At 50.0% G+C, this 13,314-nt stretch overlaps 1 protein-coding gene across 1 annotated transcript in view; it reads right to left on the bottom strand.

The window, feature by feature from the left end:
* Nucleotides 1-7,186: 7,186 nt before the first annotated feature.
* THAP12 (THAP domain containing 12) overlaps nucleotides 7,187-13,314 on the bottom strand; it is a 111,510-nt gene continuing 105,382 nt past the window's right edge. Inside the window, exon 6 of the transcript XR_009545631.1 lies at nucleotides 7,187-7,305. The gene's annotated coding sequence lies outside the window, so the exon portion shown is untranslated. The remainder of the gene's footprint in view (nucleotides 7,306-13,314) is intronic.

Here is a 13,314-nt window from a genome sequence, read left to right as displayed (position 1 = left end):
ACAAGTCTAGCTTTTTTGCTTGTTTCTTTTCTTTTCTCTTTTGCTTTTTGATAGAAACAGGCAAAGAGACAGAGAACAGAGAGAGAGAGAGAGAGATAAATTAAAAGAGACCACAGCACTGAGTGGTGTGGGGGTCAGGCTCAAACCTGGGTCATGTACATGGCAAAGCAGCATACTATCCAAGTGACTGGTTTTAGTGGCCCTGTTTTCAACTTTTTAGCAATTTATAGAATGGGAGAGGGGCATTTACAAAGACCTGGAGGCAGGGAGAAGGGCTTGGTGGTGGCACACCTGATTGAGCACACATCTTATAGTATGCAAGAACCAGGGGTTAAAGCCCCTGGTCCCCACCTGCAAAGGGAAAGCCTTGCAAGTGGGGAAGCAGAGCTGCAGGTGTCTCTCTGTTTTTCTCCCTCTCTGTCTCTCTCCTCTCAGTTTCTGGCTGTTTCTATCCAGTAAATAAATAAAGATAATAAAAAAATAATAAATAAATAAAGTGACAAAAAAGACATTTTAAATGCATATTTAAAAAAAAAAGGAGTCGGGCGGTAGCACAGCGGGTTAAGTGCAGGTGGTGCCAAGCACAAAGACCGGCATAAGGATCCCAGTTCCAACCCCTGGCTCCCCACCTGCAGGGGAGTCGCTTTACAGGTGGTGAAGCAGGTCTAAGGTGTCTATCTTTCTTTCCCCCCCCCCCGCTCTATCTCCCCCTCCTCTCTCCATTTCTCTCTCTGTCTTATCTAACAATGACGACATCAGTAACAACAACAAAACCACAAGGGCTACAAAAGGGAATAAATAAATATTAAAAAAAAAAAAAAAAGAAGACCTGGGCATGGGAAGTGGGCTCAGAGGGGCTCCTGGGAGAGGCAACTGAACAGTCCTCAACGGTGACTGGGATTTGCCAGGGGGAGCAGTGGAAAGGGTTTTCCAAGTAGTTGAACACATTTGGGTCTAAGGTGTGCATGGCTGAAGAGGAGGCTGGGCTGGAGCACATTTTAATGGATTTTACTCAAGAAGGCTGTGGACTAGGGGGTGTGGGAGTCCTGGAGAAGGGGGTCTCTGACATCAAAGCATATCCTGTTTGGTGGGGATATGTGATGAAACAACAGGCTGAAGGCATCCAGCCTGGGTAGGGGACCCTGACTAGCTAAGGGGTCAAGAAAAGGATCTGGCCATGTGACACCTGCTGGCACTGTAGCTGAAGGTGGGTGTCGCCCACCACCTGAATCAAGCATCATCCACCCCCTGACAGTGCTAGCCCCTCACTGTGTTTCATCCCTTCCAGTTTGTTCTCCCTAGGATTTTCCACCAAAGCCCCATTGTCTGCCTTGCACCCTTCCCTCCCTTGGTCCTCAAGGGATGGGGCCCTAGACTGAGGCCTGTGTGCCCCCAGTCCTGCCTCCAAGAGGAAAAGAAAAGTGAGGCCCAGAGGATGGGGGCCCCATTACCTCCTCCGGTGGGGCAGGCGGAACTTCCGAGATAAGAATGTCTGACAATGAGGGCTGTGTGGGCGGCCTGTCCCCGGCTGGCTGGAGGAAATGAGAGGCCTCCGCACCATTAACCCGAGGTGGCCTGCAGCACCCTCTCCAGGGGTCACCTGGGCTGGGGAAGACAGTCTCACCCTCACTCCCTGTCCCTCCTGGAGGGATAGGCTGGCCACTTCAGGTCACCTTATTCCAGGACCCAGCAAGCAAGTAGGGGGCTGGAGCCAGGAGCAGAAGGAGGTGTGTGTGTGTGTGTGTGTGTGTGTGTGTGTGTGTGTGTGTGTGACCTGGCTACCTGACTGACCCTGCCCTTTATAGGGCTCCTGCAAGTGGCTCCCCCATCAGGACCTCCTGCTCCTCACTGGTCCTGCTGGCCAGCTAAAGCACTGAGCTATAGTGGGACCAATGCATTGCCTTTGAGGGGCTTGGACACTGTCCACACTGCTGTGTCCTGGCTAGTGAGAACACGCCTACAGCCTTCTTTAGGCACTCAAAAAGGTTCAGATATTGGGGTTCTGGGTTCTTTGATGTCTTATTTCTTGGAACCTGGCTTCCATGGAACTTCCCAGGTTGGGCCCCATGTCCTTAACATCCTTGTGGCCCAGCTCTGAGCACCTTGAAGGCCATTTTTCTTTCACATGCTTCTCCCTCATCTAGCCCTAAGCTTTCCTTGGGATAATGGGGAAGACAGATTCTAGTGGCAGACAGGAAACAGACAATTTTCTGATCTTACCTAGTTACTTCTTTCTGTCCTGGACATGAAAATTCCTTAAGCAATTTGCTTTTAATTAATTTATTTTGCTACCAGGGTTTTTCCTGGGGCTCTGTGCCTGCATGATTCCTCTACTCCTGGGGGACCTTCCTCCACCCTTCATATAGAGGATAAGAGACAGAGAGGGAAAGAGAGACACGCAGAGAAGAGACACCACAGCACTACTCCAGTGATTGGGAAGCTTCTCCATGCAAGTACTCCCGTGTGGTGGCTGGGGACACAAAGCTGGCTCCTCGTGCGTGGTCAAGAGTGTGCTCTACAGGGCAAGCTATCTCCCAGCCCCAAAGGTCTCACTTTACTTTTACTTATTTGTTCATTTAGATTTATGAAAAAGAAAAAGTCCAGAGCACTGCTCTGTCATATGTGATGCCAGGAATCAAACCCAGGGCTTCACACCTGCAAGGAATGTACTCTACCTGATGGGCTATCTCCCCAGCTAGAGGGAAGAACTACTAAGGTAGGAGCGGAAGACCCAAAATAACGTGGAAAGGCTGGGAGCTTTGACTTTGCTACCTGGATCAGGTTCTGAAGGGCAGCCCAGCAGCCTAGAATACACAAAGGAGAGGTTAGTGTGGGGTCCTGGCTCAGGCCACAGCTGTCTTCTGCCAGTTTTTCTTAGTCTTGCCTGTGCCCAACTGCTGAGCACCTCCTCTGTTCCAGGTATTCCTAGCCCCTGCACAGACACTGTCTCCAATGAGGAAGCGTATGTGTCCCCTTTGCATGGTTATAAAAACTAAGTTCTGAGAGTGGAGGGAACTTGCCCAAGACCACCTGGCTTAGAAGAGGTGAAACTGCTCTTTTGACCCACCCCTGCCAGTCTTTCCTTGGCTGGGGGTAGGGGAGAGGAAGCCGGGGGGGGTTTCTCTTCTGGCAGAGACAGGCCTCTTTTGGCATGAGAGAGAGAGAGCCCCCACCCCATGAGGGACACAGATGGACAAAGAGGGTGCCCAGTCAAATGGCACAGAGAGGATAGTGGCACCTAGAGCAAGACCCCCGGGCATGTGATGGTGTGGCCTGGGGAGCTCTGGAAAATGCCTGATTAGTCAGAGAAGGAGGGATCTGAAACTGTTGTCCTATAGGGACCTGGGGTGAGTCCAACAGCCCTGCTGCACACTGTCACTCCAGAGCAGCTATGCTGGAGGTGGCAGCTGAGGTGAATGGAGTCCAGGAGTGCAGGCCTGGCAAAGGCACTGTGGGTGTCCCAGGCTGCTGGATTCTGAGTGAGAAGAGGATGAAGCAGGCAGAGTGAGAGCCACCAGGAGCAACAGAGATGACCCTAGTGGTTTAAGAGCTGGCAGGGCTGGAAAGGGAAGTCCTGAGAGGAATAGGCAGCAGGGGTCCTGAAGAAGGGAGACAGCGGAGGTCTGCTGAAAGGAGGGAGCTGAAGCCAGTGGAAGTTCAAGCAGGGGAACAATTTGAGCTTTTTCAAGGGGATGAAGAGGGAGGTCTGGTTTGGAGCTAAGGAGTGGGTGAGGGAGGAAGGGACAGAGGAAGGAGGGAGGGAAGGCTGAGACAGTAAGTCAAGTGGGGTGTGGGAAGTCTTTTCCTGAGATAGACAGGTGATTTGGGAAGTCAGGAAACTGGGCCACCCACCCTATGAAGCCAAGGGAGTCCTGCTTGGTGAGATAGGATGCCCCAAGAGCTTTCTGCAGAGGGAAGAAAAGAAGAAACCCACCAGACGCTTCATACAGCCCTTGGGAGGCCTACACAGGTGAACTGGACCATGGCAGTGCAGGATGCCATCCTAGGAGACACACGGCTCTGGGCGAGCCAGGCCGCGACCCTGCAGCCCTGTTGGAGCTCTGAACAGCACTCTCTGATATTTATAGAGAATTCAGAGTGTGCCAGGCATAGCACTAAGTCTTTTACAAGTGTTAACTTGTTTAAACCTTGTAACAACCCTATGAGGAAGGTGTGGCTGGCTACACACAGACACACAGAGAGACAAACAAATGGACAGATGGCCATAGCACTGGCTCAGGATGAGCTGAGGGAACGATCATGTGGCTAGGGAGGGTGTGGAGTGGCTGTGACTCAGAGATGCTTCTGCCCTGTCACCAGCATTCTCCAGCCAGGTCACCACCCCTCTGGACTCTAACCTTCCCTTGGACTCAAGGATCTTGGTGAACAGGCTTTGGATTCTCCTTCCTCTCCAGCAACCCTGATTCATCCCTCCTGTGGGAGCTGAGAGCACTGAGACATACCAGTGTAGGCTGCCTGGTGTTTGAGGTTCCCTTGTACCGACCACCTCACCTGCAAACCAAGCCCCTATAGTTGAGTGTGGTGAGGGGAACAAAGCAAGACCCCCCCCCCCAGCTTGTGATGGCATGACCTGGGGAGCTCTGGACAATGCTTGACTAGTCAGGGAAGGAAGGATCTGAAACTGGTGTCCTTCAGCATCTGGTATTGGTCTTGTCCCTTCATTTTGAGCTGTTGGAAAACCACTGTCCCCTGTGCCACTCAGGTCATTTTCAATGACTTCTCTTCTCATAAGACTTCATCCTCTACATTCTAGGAAATGGAACATTGAATGCCTCGGGTTACCACTGAGCACAATACACACACCACCACCACCACCACCTAGCATGGAGCTGACTTCTACAGTCACAGAAAGTCTGAGAAAGTCTGGTTCTCTGATGGGGATGCCCAGAGGCCTGGTTAGCTCTCAATCTGGACAGTATTCTGTAGCTCTACAGTAAAAAAGAGAAGTGTCTGAAGGACTTTAGGCTACTAAGCCTCAGTCTGGTGGATCTGTAGACCCCTGGCTGCCCTGAGATTTCTGGCTTGTGTACTGTCCTGGGGGATGGGGTTGCAGAAGACTTCCATCTATATCCCTAGGGCTGCAGCCCCCTGGTTCCAAGTACACAAAGCTCCAAGGAGACCGTTGCTAGTCCATCCCCCTGCCCCAAGTCCTTGCTCTGTACTGGCATCATGCTCCAAATTAGGGAATGGAAACTGGAGTTCTGCAGGGGCCCACACAGGACCAGACCACCAGGCACAGGCACTGTTCTGTTCCCTCTCTTCCTGTCAAGCCCCTCTTCCTTATTTAGCCTCCTGGGATGCTACAATAGGGCCCAGACCAACTTGAACACCTGGAAAATGATGGGTGCTTGTTTCTTCTGGGATAAAGTCCCAGAAATGCTCATCAAGATCTGACCTGCCACCTGTTCTACCCTCCTGTCTCCTCACTGCCTCCCCATTCCAGACAGGCTCACCCCCCAATATGCTCACCTCCCAGCTCCAGCAGGGACAACTGCAAAGCCCTTTCTATGTGGAGGATCCTCCTTTGGGGCATCTCTGCCCAGGGGATTCTTCCCCGGGTGTCTCTGCCCGGCCCTTCTTCCCTCCACCTACCTCCTCCTTCTGGGAGTGACCTCAGAGTTATGAAGCTGGGAGGTGGTGCTGGAAGTAAGAAATGCAAGAAATTTATTCATTCAAGAAGTTTTTACTCCATGCTCACTATGCACCAAGTGCAGAGTGAGTGAATGAATGAATTAACGAATTAATGATGAAAAGTAGGGTGGAAGTGCCTAGCGGAAGCTGGCTCTTCGTAAACCTTGGGGGCTGTCAGACAAGACCAATGGGCTGTAAGGGGACCCTGAATGGGCATACTCTTGAGTCTTGTCACTCACAGCAGTATCACAGCCAGGCAGGGCTCTGAGAGACCACTCATCCCATAAGGGCACATCTTTATGTTGTGGTAGGCTGCAGCCACAGTCACCTGCAACTTGTATATTTATTTGGGAAAGCAAAGTTGGAGTCTGGCTCCTCTGTTCTTCCTGTGTCCTAACCCCCCCCCCCCCATCAGGAGGAATATGGATGCCTTGGAGTTATTTGGCATGAAATAGCCATGGAAAAAGATTCACCCCCCATTTCATTTCACCTCATGTTATCGCAAAATTTGAAACATGCCGTGAACATCTGGAGGCCTAGAGGGCAGATGTTCCAGGGAGAGGGGTGGTGGTGATGCCACAGGCTCAGAGACGCCATCATAAGACTGCATGAGCCCTGCAGGCCTAGAGGAAGCTCCTGGTGCTTTACCTAGGCCTTGGCATCCCCATTCGTGCTGTTGTGAGGATTGAGGGAAGTGAATCCTAGAAGGCACTGAGCCTACTGGTTGACCTACAGTCAACTTCAATAAGCCCTTGTAATCATTTCCAGAAGAGATGATGATCCAAGAGAGGCTTTAAAAGAATAAGGAGGGTCAAGGACCAAGTTTACCTGACATTGTGCACCCCTTACTATGTGCAGAACTGTGGGCCTGAGTCCTGGGTTCAAACTCTGGTACTTGAGAACTCCATGAGCAGTGGAACAGCCCTGCGGTGTCTTTCTGCTCTCTCTGCCTATCTTTTCCCCCTCTTTCTCTATCTTTTTGTTGCCTCCAGGTTTATTACTGATGCTCAATGCCTGTACTATGAATCCACCGCTCCTGGAGACGATTTTTCCCATTTTTGTTGTCTTTATTGTTATTATTGTTATTGTTGCAATTGCCATTGTTGTTGTCAGACAGGACAGAGAGAAATTGAGAGAGGAGGGGAAGACAGAGAAGGAGAGAGAAAGACACTTGAAGACCTGTTTCACCACTTGTGAAGCAACCCCCCTGCAAGTGGGGAGCAGGGGGCTATAACCGGGATCCTTATGCCCATCCTTGTGCTTTGTGTCATGTGCACTTAAACCACTGTGCTACCCCACCCCCTTTTTCTCTCTTTCTCTAAACAGGAAATTAAAGGGAAAAAAAAGAAGCCTGGGATGCAGTTTAGTAGTATCACTCAGGTCTTCTTCCCTGTATCTGTGTTTGTATCCTCTCTTCATGTAAGAACCCCCATTACACTGCATTGAATGAGCCCCCCCCCCAAAAAAAACCCTGTTTTCAAATAGGCCCTGTTCCCAGGAATGACAGGACCACACAAGAGAGGTTGTATTTTATTTTTTCTTTTCTTCTGTCTTCCGTCACTTTTTTTTTTTTTTTTCTGTTTGGTGGTGGAGAGGGTGGAGACACAAGACAATAGTGCTTAATTTCCAGACCTGATTGACTTGGAAGCTTTCCTGTCAATATAAAGGAGAGAAGATGCATTTTCATAAAGGGTTGTCCCAGGGCATGACAGGTGCTCAGCATTTGCTTGTTCTTCTGTATGGCTTTCCTTTTATACCAGGCTTGCCCTGGCAGGAAAGAGAGGGCTGCCCCCCCTAGGCAAAGGTCAGTCTCCATTGCTCACTCCTGAATGTTGGGCCCTGTTGAGCTCCAGCTGCTCTTTTCCTTGGAAGCCAGCAGCATGTCCACATGTCCAAATGGGAAGACTTAGTTAGCTAAGGTCCCCAGATTGAGTTCAACTTGCACTTAAAGCAGAGTGCTAGGAAGTACTAGAGACCCGCCTAGCACAGCCACTATCAGTGGGAAATATCCATGGCATTCAAGATGCTACTCAGGCAGCAGTGGTGGCAGCCTGGTCTCTTTCCCCACAAGCTGGGAGACCCAGCTCATTATAGGCGTATGTCTAGTAGGCCTGGTGCTGCTCGCCCACACTGCCTTCACGTCTCCCACTTGCTTACCTGGGTCTGCCATCTCATCTGTCTGGGTCTCTGAGGGAGAGCTGTTCAGCTCAGGCCTGGAAGCTCTCCTGTCCCAGCCTAGCCTGGGGCTCCTCAGGACACCCAGTTCCTCCTGGAATCTCTCTGGGGATTTGGTTTGGGGTTGGAGTTTGTTTCCATTCAGGGCAACTTGATCCCAACCAGTCTCCATCCCTGCTGCCCTGGGGCCTTGGGGTAGGGGTGTGTGTGTGATGCTTTTGCAACATGCTGACAGGGCAGGCTGCTCAGGACCTCCCACCAAGGGCACTGGGGGGTGGGATGGGGTGAGTGACTTTGATGTCAACCAAAGGAGTCTCCCCACCTCCCTCCCCCAAATGTAAACAAGTCAGAGACTGGGAAGCCACTTGCCACCCCAGGAGTAAAACAAAGAGAGAAAAACAGGCTTGGAAGACAGACTAGCTGGGGTCACACCTCTTGACCAAGTCCTTACCCTGTGACCTGGGAGCAGACACCCAGCCTCTCTGGAGCACTGGTGTTCAGCTGACCAATGGGCAGGAGACCATACAGCCTTCTCCAACACATAATTGACTAGTAGTCTTTCTCATGCAGTGCTAAAGAACAACAGAACCTAGCCCATTGTGATACCTATTTTTATTCTGTATTTTATTGGGGAGTGTGGGGGAGGGAAGAGACACCAATGTCCTGATCATATTCCATTATATTCTCTCAGTTCTGTCTTTGATGCTGTTTGTGGTGCTGGGGGTTGAAACTGATACATAGGAAGGTATGTGTCTTACCTGCTGAGCCTCTTCATGGACCCCAGTTAATATTCCACATTTTAATTGTGTTTACCTGACTCTGGCCCACATTGTGTTGTAGATGAAAAAGTCAGCACATGGGTGGTAGCACAGCAGGTTAAGCGTAGGTGGTACAAAGCACAAGGACCGGTGTAAGGATCCCTGTTCGAGCCCCCAGCTCCCCACCTGCAGGGGAATTGCTTCACAAGTGGTGGTGAAGCAGGTCTGCAGGTGTCTGTCTTTCTCTCCCCCTCTCTGTCTTTCCCTCCTCTCTCCATTTCTCTCTGTCCTGTCCAACAACAATGACATCAATAATAATAATAATTACAACAATAAAACAAGGGCAACAAAAGGGAATAAATAAATAAATAAATAATTTTTTTTTAAGTCAGCACATTTTAAGCCACCACTCAAGGTAGCGATGGACCCAGGGCCAAGACCTAGAGGAACAGACAGAACCTCAGGGAGGATGGGCATACACGACAGCTGGTAGGGCTGAGCCCTGTGCTCTACACACAGAAAAACTGAGGCTCAAGCAACTATAAAAACAGCCTCGATTTATTTTCTGGTGTGGTTGATGGAGTGGGTGTGGACACCCCAGAAAATTTCCTTCTCTCTTTCTCTTCTTTCCTTCTTTCTTTCTTTCCATCTTTCTTTCTCTCTTTCTTTCTTTCTTTCTTTCTTTCTTTCTTTCTTTTTCTTTCAGAGGTGGACCTTTTTACACATGCCATTTCACTGCTTCTGGGCCTCCCCACCCTGCGCATTCAGGCAGACAGAGGGAGAGGGTGAGACATCACAACATTGGTACTTTCCCTGATGTCACTGTGCCCCTGTTTTGTGCTGGGGCCACACATGTTTCAAAGCATGTGCCTTGCCTGGTGAACTATCTATTTCTCTAGCTCACTGATGACCTAAACTTATGACCTCACTGTAGTCAAACTGGAAACTGGAGAAGGTGAGGGTCATGTCCAGGATCCCATGTTGAGAACTGGCAAAATTGGAGTCAGGCTCAGGCTCATCTGTCATCAGACTCACCCTCCCAACCCTGAGGACAGACAGGGTTATTTAGTGCAAGAATCCTGACTGGGAAAGCCACAACTGCCTTGTTGTGCTCTTGCTGTGTGACCGTGGGCAAAAGAGTTTTCTAGATGCTTCAAACAATAGACATTGACTTTGAAGATGGGGGATCAAGGGATCTGGACATCTAAGATCAAGGTACTGGCTGATTTGGAATGTGATATGAACACTCTTATTGGTCTACAGGTAGACACCTTCTTGTGTCCTCACATGATGCAGAGAGTGACTCTCTCTAGTGTACCTTCTCCTAAGTGTGCCAGTACCACTTGTGAGGACCCCACTCTCACAACCTATGTATCTGCCAAAGGTCCCATGGTCAAATGTCATCAGAGCAGTGATTTGGGATGCTGCATGAGTTAGGGGCGACTCAGGCTCTCAATCCACAGCACATGGGTGCCACAGGAGACAGGCTCTTGGATCTGATCTGGTGCTTTGAGCAACCATAGACAGAAATTGTGGGAATTGTAGGGTTCCATGTTGTCAAAAGAATCTTGGGTTTTAACACAGGATAATAGCAAGAGAGCATTATTGTAGTTTGCCGTGATTCAGTGATTGTAGGATTCTAGCATTACATTAGCCTAAGCTTCCATTATGCTGTGATTCCAAGCTCCTAGGAGTCTGTGTTCCCTTGAGAGCTAAGCCTCTGAGGGATAGGAAAATCCAGCTGGGGTGGCACCACAACAGGCGAGAAAGAGGCAGCTTTTCCATCCTGCTGACTTTTCTAACAATGATGAGCAATGTGTTTGGTTTTCCTTGCATTCAAAGGGGAGCCAGACTTGGCCAAGCCACATCAGAGTGTGAGTTCATCTGCCTCAGGCAGGCAGCCCACAGAGCCAGAGGAGAATGGGGGCCGGGAAGGAGGGGAATGCAGAAAGGGAGGAAGACAAGCAAATGGAAGAAGATCCCTCCTGGCTGGTAGTAACCACCCCCTCCAATGAGGAGCGGTGTTGTGCTTGACCACATCCCTGGTCCTTACAAGCCTTGCTGGAGTGGCCAGTCAAGAAGAAGGACAGGCAGCTGGGCAAGAACAGCATGATACTTGGATAAGAACAGGAGAGCATGTGAAGGCAGTCAGAGGGAATCTAGGAGGAGGTGTTATCTGCATCAGAAATTGAGGCCCTCAGATCAGCAAGGGAAAGGTGCCCTAGGCTCTGGGGATGGATAATTGGCCCCATGTGACTGGAGCCTAACGGGGGAGTCAGGACCAATGAGAGCTGGGGGTTGGCAGGTCTCCAGAGACACAGGGTGAGTTGACTGTCCTACTAAGGTGCTTGAGCTCAACCTGGGGACAATAAGGGACCAGGAATGATTTTTGCTGGTGGGACAGAATGTCACAAACAAGGGACCTGAGGGAGGGAGGTTGCCTAACCCAGCCCTACCAGGAGATTCTAGCACAGGAGGCCTGGCAGAGCAGTGGAGTTCTCCTGAAATCCATCACCCGTGGCCCAGACACCGGGGTGCAGGCCTTTTTATGTTCACAGGAACCCCTGTTATGTCTTCTTAGCCCTCACCTGCTAGGGCTGGCTCCCAGGTGACTCAGGTGGAGTGGCGGGTTACCAATGTGAGCCCTTGGTGGGGCCAATATGATCAGAGCACTATCTGAACAGTTTCTGGTAAAGGGGAGGAAAGAGTGAAATTTGATTTAACAGCAGCACACAAGATGAACTCCCAAGCAGTCAGGGGAGTCACAGGATGGTGTGAGGCTGGTGTGTGCTTCACTCTGGGGCTGAAAGAAAAAGACGTGGTTCCCACAGTTCCTATGGGCTGTGCACAAAAGGCCTTCCTTCCCTACTCACAACTGTAATTGTGAGAAGTACCGGTTCTGAAACTGTGAAAAGAAGACATGCCTGGGAGGAGAAAGGACAGGCACACAGTAAGGACCAAGGGTAAGGGAGATAGTACTCTGGTTTATACAACAGACTTCCATGCCTGAGGCTCAGAGGGCCCAGGTTCAATTCATGGGTTGTACTGAGCAATGCTTTGGTTAAAACAAACAACCATGGACCAGCACTCACCTCTACGGGGAAGAACTCATGACACAGGCAACAGCCTGGATGGGGCTCAAGTTCATTACAGAGTAAGAACATTTGATCCCAAAGCATCCCATCCACTCTGGCTGCATTTCCATAGCACTTTGGAAATGATAAAATAACCGAGATGGGCAACAGAGTAGTTTGCTAGAGAGGTCTTTCCCCTGGCTTGTGGTGCCACATACACATTCCTACCACTCACCCCTTTGTGCAGGGGTCACCTGTGACCCTCATGTGGCCTCCTGGGTCTGAAGAGTTGTCCTTTTGCCCTATGGTTTCCTGGGAGTCCCTCAGGATGAACAGAAGGGATGATAGCAGTGAGAGCCCTGCTTGCCACCAGCCTGATGAGGCTCAGTGCAGTGCCCCCCACGCTGCTTCTTAACAGAAGAGAGGCCTGGGAAGCAGTAAGAAGCCAGACCTGAGGAAGGCAGTTATCCGAGCACTGAGAACTCAGACCAGCACATGGTCCTGGCTTGACATGACTGCAAACTCTTGGGCTGTTACCTAGAAACTGTCCCCTTCGAGACAAAGAATCTTCTGCCTCAGAGGTCCCAGGATATAAATCAAAAGCTCACGTCTCCACACATCCCGCTGCCATGACCTAGGCCCTGTCAGAATAATCCTTTTTCCCTTCAGAGTCCCACATATTTCCCTTGTCAAAATGCACAGTGTTGGGCCCCTGGGAGGCAGGGGCATTCATGTTCTTAGCAGGGTTCAGACAGCTGGTTTAACTGAGAGGTATGGTGGATTTATTTATTCATTTATTTATTTATTCATTCATTCATTTATTTTGGGTCATCTTCTGGGATTCACCACTCCTATTAACTTTTTCAGATGGAGAGACAAAGACAGAAGGAAGGACACTATAGCCCCAGAGCTTCCTCTAGCCTCCAGCGGGGACCAGGTTTGCACATGGGTCATGAGAACAGCAAAGCAAACACTCTAGTCAAGGAAGCTATTTGCCAGCCCTATAATGAGCTTCTCAAACAGCTCCTTCTACAATTCCAGCGGTGGGGTGGGGGTATAGCACAGCAGTAGTGTACAGGACTTACAAATAAGACACCCTCGGTTAGATCCCCCACAACTGCCAATAACCAGAGCTGAGTAGTGCTTTGGCTAAAAAAAAAAAAAAAAAAGATGATGGTGGCAATGGTAATAACAGTAAGAAGAAGAATGCAGTGGGCCTATGAGCCCCTGAGTGAGTTTCTAGCTTCCCTAGGTTCTAACCTAGGTTTATAAATGTTCCATCTTGTCTCCATCCCACAGGATTAGAGGCCAGCCAAGGACACATTAACCATAGATTGTCCTACAGGCCAGGTGTTTTGCTCAGTTGATAAGGATTCGTTTGAACCCAAACTTATGCCCATACCAAACTCTTTTTAATGCAGACACACCATTCTGGTGGCCTTGGTCTGGTGGTGTTCTCTGATTTATAATCTAGAAGCTTTAACTCTCCAAGTAAGCCATCAGTAAGTTCTGAAGCCCACAGCAGCTGCAGCAGGGACCTGCTTAGAAAAGACACCCCAACCCCACACCCCAGACAACATGGCCTTGACCCAGGTGCTTACTGATGGAGATGACATCACCCCAGATGATGTCACCCCAACTCAAGGCCTCACTCA

This window comes from Erinaceus europaeus, chromosome 17 (assembly GCF_950295315.1).
Source record: "Erinaceus europaeus chromosome 17, mEriEur2.1, whole genome shotgun sequence".
In the NCBI taxonomy this organism is placed as follows: Eukaryota; Metazoa; Chordata; class Mammalia; order Eulipotyphla; family Erinaceidae; genus Erinaceus; species Erinaceus europaeus.
Note: the sequence above shows the minus strand (reverse complement) of the source record. Positions and strands in the feature narration are given on the sequence as shown.